The sequence below is a fragment of the Panthera pardus genome, unplaced genomic scaffold, assembly GCF_024362965.1.
Source record: "Panthera pardus isolate Hobbes unplaced genomic scaffold, ASM2436296v1 HiC_scaffold_1, whole genome shotgun sequence".
Taxonomy (NCBI): domain Eukaryota; kingdom Metazoa; phylum Chordata; class Mammalia; order Carnivora; family Felidae; genus Panthera; species Panthera pardus.
The window spans coordinates 65345254-65353226 of NW_026526654.1; the positions used below are offsets into that span (position 1 = coordinate 65345254).

The window sequence follows — 7973 nt, forward strand, 5'->3', positions numbered from 1 at the left end:
TGTTGCCAGCTTCTGATCGTTCCTCCTTTCCTTCCCTTCGTGCGCCACTTTCTCTGTCTCCCTTGAATCCATTAACCCCAATCAGGACATTAACGAGCACAGGTTATGGAAAATTACTCCAGCTTCTGATAACTGTCAGGTTCACTGTTTCCACCTCCACTCAATGAACACATTTGATGCTTACAGAATCTCCTGCCTTCCTCTCCACTCCCCCGCTTCCAATCTCTCTATATTAGAGCTTAGAATGGAAAACAGCACTAGACCAAGAAGCACCCAGAGGCAAGAAATAAATGATAGGGGCCATTGCCTTTGGCAGATAGATGTGGGAAGTTTATACACCGTGAGAAGACCAGGGTAGAAGGTGATGCAACCAGAATGCTGCAGATGTTGGCTGACGTAGCCAAGACCCACAGTGGCAGGGGTGGGTGTGGGGTGAACTCCCCAGGTGCCAGACCTGGACAAAATCCTTACAGGCCTCCAAATGCTGCATGCAAATCTGTTTGCTTTTGAGCTTCCAGTGGAAATCCTAATGCAGGTGACATTCCTCAAACTAACCTGTGGTTCTAATGATGCATTAGGCACACCCCAAGGGCCCACTGTTCCCATTTAAAAATCAGAACATGGGGTTGTAAGGCAGCCAGCCGAAGAGCGTGGGCCTCGGAGAAAACCTGCTATTCCCCACAGCCCCTCCAAACCCCTCTTTTTGCAACTTCCCTCCGGGAAGTCTAGTGAGAAGCTGGGAGGGAGGCCAGAGCCAGAATGAGCTGCTGTCCTGAGCACTTACTGATGTTTTTGGCAAACAGTCCATGGCAATAACCAATCTTCTCTATCTCTAATGAAGAGAGACTTAGGGAGAAAACATGCTACGTAGTAAAGAATTTGGACTTGCCCAGAAAGAGGTCTGGCCTTTACCCTCAGCTTCTGGGATGTAATCTATGTCATACCTGATAGGAGTGTCTTTCTTTAGAAGCAGGTGCTGGAAACACCTGATAATTTTAGCAGGGAGCTCACCCTGCCAGAAAGACCATGTGACTTAAGGTCAGGGCTCTGGATCATTTGTTATCAGTCAACCTAGAGACTGATTCAACCACGTGGGCGATCCATCAATCACACGACACAATAAAGCCCCAATAAAAACTAGGATGAACTTCTCTGATTGGCAATATTCAATGCACATTGTCACACATCAATACTGGGAGGGTAATGCATCCTGATTCCATGGAGAGAGAAGGCAATGGAAGTTTGGCATTTGGAACCCTTCCAGACTCTGCCCTGTGTGTCTCTTCCTTTGGATGACTTCATTCTGTATCATTTCCCTGTAATTAACCACAACCATGTGTACTACAGATTTCAGTGAGGTTCTGTGGGTCCTTCTAGCATAGCATCAAAAACCTGAGGGTGGTTTTGGCAAGCCCCGCAAACTTGCAGTCCAAAGTAAGGGCAGTCTTGGAGCACCTGGGTGGCTCAGTCGGTTAGTTGTACAACTCAGGCTTAGGTCATCATCTCCCAGTTCGTGGGTTCAAGCCCTGCATGGGGCTCTGTGCTGACAGCTCGGAGCCTGGAACTTGCTTTAGATTCTGTTTCTCCCTCTCTCTGCCCTCCCCCACCTGTGCTCACTCTCTCCCTCTCAAAAATAAATAATCTAAATTAAAAAAAAAAAAGTGATGGCAGTTTTGGGGACTGTGCCTTCCAACTTTGCAATTTGGCTGATTTCGGGCAAATGGGCTGAAAGCAAAGTGTAATGTTATCTAGGTTAGCCCAAAAGGAAACTTTATTTTATGACAAAGTCGCCAAATTCTGAAAATGAGGTTATCAACGCCATCTCGAGAGACTTGTTAAAACATTCTCATTTTCCTACAAAAGTGTGGTTGGTGCTGACCACAAGCATAGGGCCAGGCAAGAAAATTCTCAAAGCCAGGGAGTCTCCTCATCCTGGGCTGGAACTTTTTCCATATTTAAACCCCCAGAGATTTCTCACCACATTGAGAATGAAATCCAAACTTCTTTTTTAAAATAGTCTTTAAATGTTTTTTTTAATATTTATTTATTTTGGGGAGCGCGCAAGTGGGGGAGGGGCAGAGAGAGGAGGGGGACAGAGGATCCAAAGCAGGCTCTGTGCCGACAGCAGCTAGCCCGATGCAGGGCTCAAACCCACCAACTGTGCAATCACAACCTGAGCTGAAGTCAGACGCTTCAACCAACTGAGCCACACAGATGTCCCTGAAACCCAAACTTCTTGTCTGATTTGTGTGCGTGTGTGTGTGTGTGTGTGTGTGTGTGTGTGTGATTCCCCCAACTAAAATGTAAACCTAGGTCAGTGCTGGCACATCATAGGCACACTATAAAAGTTGGCTGAATAAATGAATGGCTCGAATAAAAGAAATATAAAAATGTTTCTTTTGCCAGCAAGATTTTTATCTCTGGCTTACTTTTTTCTATTCTTTTTTATTGAGAAATAATTCACATTTCACAAAATTCAGTCTTTCACAACTGAGAGATTTTTAGTACATTCACAAAGTGGTGCCACAATCACCACTATTTAATTTCTCTGGCTTCATTTTGATACCTATTCCTCCTTCCTCTCCACCATGTGATTCCAGAGAGGGCTGCCAACCATAATACCCCACGTGCATCAGCCATCAGAGAGCACAGGCCCGGGTGAGGCCGAATTCCTCCCCAGCACTTTCCAACAGAAACCAAGAAATGCCTTCCTTCTCTGCTGGGAAAGATGCAAGGAACGAATATAGAGCTGGCAGTGTCCAGATCCCTTGCCAGGTGGAAGCGGCTGCTCCATAAGAGATGAGAGCAAATCTGACAGAGAGACTGAGGGAGAGGGAGAGAGAGAACACTGGCTCTGGTTGTTCTCGAGGCCAGCCTCCCTACCCCTCTCCCACAGTTCTGTTATATAAGCCAATGATTCCCTGGGGCCCTAACTAGTTCCAGTGGCTTTCTGTAACTTAGAACCTAAGGTGTTCCTTAGGACAATACAGTCCTTGTCTGGCTCCCACGTTCCCTCAACACGTTTATTAAGTATTTACTGTGCACTGGCCTTGGAGCCTGTCATCTAGTGGGGCCGTGGCAAGTGCGGTAAAGGCAGTGAGAGAGAAACGTGCAGAGTGGAGCATCTCACCTACTCTTGGTGGGGCAAGGCAGACCTGCGGAGGAAATGACATCTAAGCGAAGACCCGAAGTTAGACAGGAATAAGTATCAAGAGGGGAGGCACACAGGATACTAAAAGGAATCAGAAGAGGTTCCCAGTGGCAGGAAAGGTAGGGGAAGTTCCGTGAAGGATGGGACATGTGACGTAAGCCTGAAAGGATGGGTAAGATGCAGATATTTGGAGAAAGGGCACAAGAGCATTTCAGTAGAGGAAACACTGAGTAAAAGCAGAGAAATTAACCGGAATCTGTGATGCACAGAGGGAAGACGTAGGAATTAGGCTGCAAAGGTAGGTTGGGAGCTCATAGCAGACAAAGCGGTAGAATGAGAGATGAAGACATGGGTGAGACGGGGACAGAGGAACCAGTTCAGCACTTATTCCAACAGTCCAAGGAGCAAGACAATCTGACCCAGCACAGCAGCAGGGGAAATAGGTGCCGACATACGTGGGCACCACTGAAGAGATAGAAATGGTCAGATTTAACATTGTGATTGGAAATAGAGGAGAAAAAGGAACCAAATGTGGTGATGTTGGTGACGTTCGTGCTGATGGCGAGGGCAACCCGTGGCCACCGGCCCCGACCTGGGCCAAGCCCTTTACCTGATCCAATCTTCACAACACCATGAGGTGGGTCCTATTATTACCCCCATTCTAGAGTCCAGAAACCTGAAGAACAACAGATGAAGTCATTTACGTAAACAACACCTGAATGACACTTGAAGGAATCCAAGCAGAGGCTTGGGAAGAGCAAGGTCATTTTTGCACAGACTGAGTATAAATTGCCCAACCTGGGCGAAGCCCAGCCCTGAACTTGGGTTTGACATGTCCCTGCCAGACAACAATAGCCTTCCCTATGTTTTCTTCATGAGGACACAACAAAGTGCAGAATCCTAGGGTTTCTTAAATCAGGAGAGATTATCTTGGCTGCTCCCCCCCTCCCCATTCCACTGTGCCTGTCACTCTGGGACAGAAGGAAATTAGATTTATCCGATAAGCTTTGTTCTTCACAAAGCTATGTGCGATGATTACCCAGTACCCTGTGGTCTTCTAGGTGTTTGCAAATTGATTTTTTGATTATTTGTTCCAGTGATTTTCCAAGTATTCAGTGTTTTTCCAAGTTATTCAGCTTTACAATGTGGGTGAGTAAAATTTTATATTTGCCTTCCCTTTCCTGTATTAATATGAAGTTTTAATGTTGTGATTAAGATACTCTTTGCATGCAGCACAGATCTCTGAGGGAAGATACATACAAACCTATATGACTATAAATACACGTGTGGATGGGCATATGGCAATCTTTATGCAGACTCCCTCAGAGTTTATGACCATATGCAAAAATGGAAGCATATTGAGAACCTGTGACTAGTTCAAATATCCCAAATAAAGATCCTCACTTTCTAGAAATGTTTATATAATGAATTTTTTAAAAACTCAAAAAGTGTTATGACTATGTTCACATAGCTACTCTGTGAACACTGACCAAAAAGCCTGATACAAAATTTAAAAATTCATGTTTCTTGTACCCAATCCCCCTCCCTGACGACAGGATTTGGAGAGAATGGTGTCTGTTCAGGACACCATACAGAGATTCCATTTTTTTATGGATAAATCTAAAGTCCAGTACCAAGGAATCAGAGGAATAAAATCCCAGACCCAGTGCTTCACGACTAAAATAAGGGGCTCAATGAAGGGACTGTTAAGGACCTTTGGAGCTTAAATAAGCTATGAATCTAAAGACTGATCATGAGGATGATTAATGAAAATTATGGCAAAGTGTTTTGCAAAAATGCAAGGCTATAAAAATGCCAAATATGACTCAAACAACCATCTCTCCACAAAGTTAAACTCTTTCATTTTATTAGGCATGTCTTTAGAAGTATCACCTATGGACTGAGTCTCAAGGATCATAGGCATCTAAGTATGTAAGTGATGAATCACTGGGTTCTACTCCTGAAATCAATATTACACAGTATGTTAACTAACTTGAATTTAAATAAGTAAATTATGTATTTAAAAAGAAAGGTTTTGTCAAATCCAAGAGCCCCCAAATCTATTTTATGAAAATGATTTATTCATAGGATGAGTACATTTGACAGCCTTCATGTGAATGGAACTCACCTGCTAGATAAAGGCAAATTTTAAAAACAAATGAAAAAGCACAGCTTCACCCCCACCCCACCCCCACCCCCCCACCCCCCACCCCCAGCCCTCTCCACCAGCAGCCCTCCCTCCCCTCACCCCGAGGACTGATGCATTATCCTTTGTTTCCCTAAACTCTAAATAAACCTTCAATAGTCCCTTTATTAAATTCTCTGCTCAGAATTTGTCATCAGTTTCCTACAGGGCCCCTGGCTGATGGAGACATAATAATATTAATAACAAAAATTAAATAGAAAAAGGTATATGAAGCATTTAGCCTCATTCATAGCAAGTGCTCAATAGCAAGTGCTCAATAAATATTACCTATTATGATGATTGGGCTTTTTATTTGCCTATCAATTCTCTCCTACTTGATTCCATAAACATCAATTACCTATTGATGATAAATCTCTCCTCCAAGCCGTTTGTTAGGAACTTTGAACGAATGTATAATTTCACCTAGTAATTTTCTTGTGAGGGATGACATTTGTTTTTGCATCCCTTAGAATCCCAAAGGACTTTAAAAAGAGAGCAAATTTCAAAGTCACATGGACACCAAGTTATTTTCACAATCATTCCTCAGTGTTAGTGGCAGTCTGGGAACAACTGGGGAAGCTTCAAAAAACTCGACACCAGTAGGAAAGGGGTGTGGCTTCTGAACGCCTTGAGTATTTTCCGAATGGCAAATGTTTGGAAAAATAAGCATGATAAACGATTAAAGCAGAGGAAACACTTCTTTGGGTAACAGTTGGAAGCTGTCTTGTGACACACCAACGCGAAGATTCCTAATTCTAGCTCAGCATATCATGAGTTCCAAAAGTTTTTAAAACAGAATGTGCCAGAGAAATGTTAGGGCAGGAGAAGTAAGTGGTTTTTTGTTTTTGTTTTTTGTTTTTTGTTTGTTTTTTGAGGGTTTTTTTTTTGTTGTTGTTGTTTTTTTTTGCCGTCGCCTCACTCCTCAATATCGATAGGAACCTAAGTTTCTTTTCCCTTCCCTCTCCCTCCCCACACAACTGGTTTAGCGAGCTCTTGGAATGGCAAAGGCTACAGGCTGTATGCTAAACTACATCTGCCCTTAATAGTGTGTCTTTTCTGGCAATCTTGCTGTCCTTAATGGAATAGTTTTAGGCAACTTAAAAGCCTTATAATGTCCCAAAATGCATCTTTTCTTTTGCTTTCAAAGAAGAGCACTTTTTTGGTCATTTGCTCCATACCCACAGTACAAGGAGCAATTACATCAGAAGTACCAGCTGGAACACGATTTTCTTCACCTGGGTTCAAATGCTGACTTCTCACTGCGGGCAGCTACCGCCTTCCCGCCAGCGGCACCGGGTTTGGGGTGGGAAGCCCTGATTTCCCTTCAGCCCCAAGCTTTCTGGGTTATAGCATTTTCTAAAAACATCAGCCTCCTCCTGGTTGAGGAGGGCCTAAATTGATTTTTCTTTTTCCTAAAAGTCTTGGCGTTCCCACACCGGGAGTCGAACCCGGGCCGCCTGGGTGAAAACCAGGAATCCTAACCGCTAGACCATGTGGGAGACGACGGGCGTCGCTGTACATCTAGATAAATTGAGTCGTTCACGGCGGCTTCCGCCCGCCCCGACACACCCGGCCTCCGGAGTCAGAGCTGTTTCTGCGCTTGCGGAGATCCTGAAACCCCTTAACCCTTTCCAGCCCGCGCTCTACTCCACTCCACGCGTTAGACAACTGAAATCTTTCCACTCTCGCGTCCTTTGTGATCTCATCCAGTCTCCTGGTTCTAGACAGCACGTCTACACCCAAGTACACCCCAGATTGGATGAGTCATTGTTCCAAGTTCCGCACAGGAAATCCCGCAGGGTGCAGAAGGACTGGTGTTTAGACTCGGGAATGAAACCACTGCCGCGTGGAGTCGTCGTACCGCCACTGCGGAGGCCAGACTGGAGCGGGCGGCGCTGACCCCGAGGGCCGCTGCCTTTGCGTCCCAGCCGCTGACCAGCCGCTCCGAGCCCGCCACCCCTGGCTCCGGGCCTCCGCCTCGGGAGACGCTGCGCGCCGGCGCCCCCCACCCTCCCCGCTGGACTTGCGGGCCGGCAGCCCCCCTCCTCGCCGCGCTGCTCGCGGCTGCCCCCCGCCCCGACGCGGAAAGTTGATCTTTCCTCTCAAGAAATGGGAACAAGGGCTGCCTGCAAGCCCGGAACATTCCAGGCTCTGTTGATTCAACCGCCAATGGCAGATTTGTGTCACCAAAAGTAGGCGATGGTGGTTTGCAAAAGTAGCTTATAAACCTGGAGAAAGCCCCTCCTGCAAGCAGTCCTGGTCGATGGAAATTCTTTGTGGTTTCCAACCCGTCCTCGGGTTGAAGGAGCATTTCATGAGGAGCAGTTTATGCATTACCGATCTACTGTTTGGATTAGGCAAGTACAAAGAGTCAGTTATTCGGGACAGCCAGGGTGGGGGAGCTATGGTTCTGGTGTCCTCGTTGTGGCTTAAGCTACACAGAAATTGTTTTTGCAAGCGGCGGACACTTTGGAGCCCATTTAAAAACCCACTCCCCACCTGCCAAAGGAACGTGGAAGGCCCTGGCTATCCCCCTAACTAACTGAGGCTCTCTAAGGCTTCGATTGTGACATTCATCAGCAAGAGGGGAGGGGCGACGAGAGACCCGAAATAGAGACTATTCTGCCTAGCATTTTT

General features: G+C 45.9%; 1 non-coding gene across 1 annotated transcript; it reads right to left on the reverse strand.

The window, feature by feature from the left end:
- Positions 1-6763: 6763 nt before the first annotated feature.
- Positions 6764-6835, reverse strand: TRNAE-UUC (transfer RNA glutamic acid (anticodon UUC)). The gene has a single exon. It is a non-coding gene; the product is annotated as a tRNA-Glu (tRNA).
- Positions 6836-7973: the final 1138 nt, after the last annotated feature.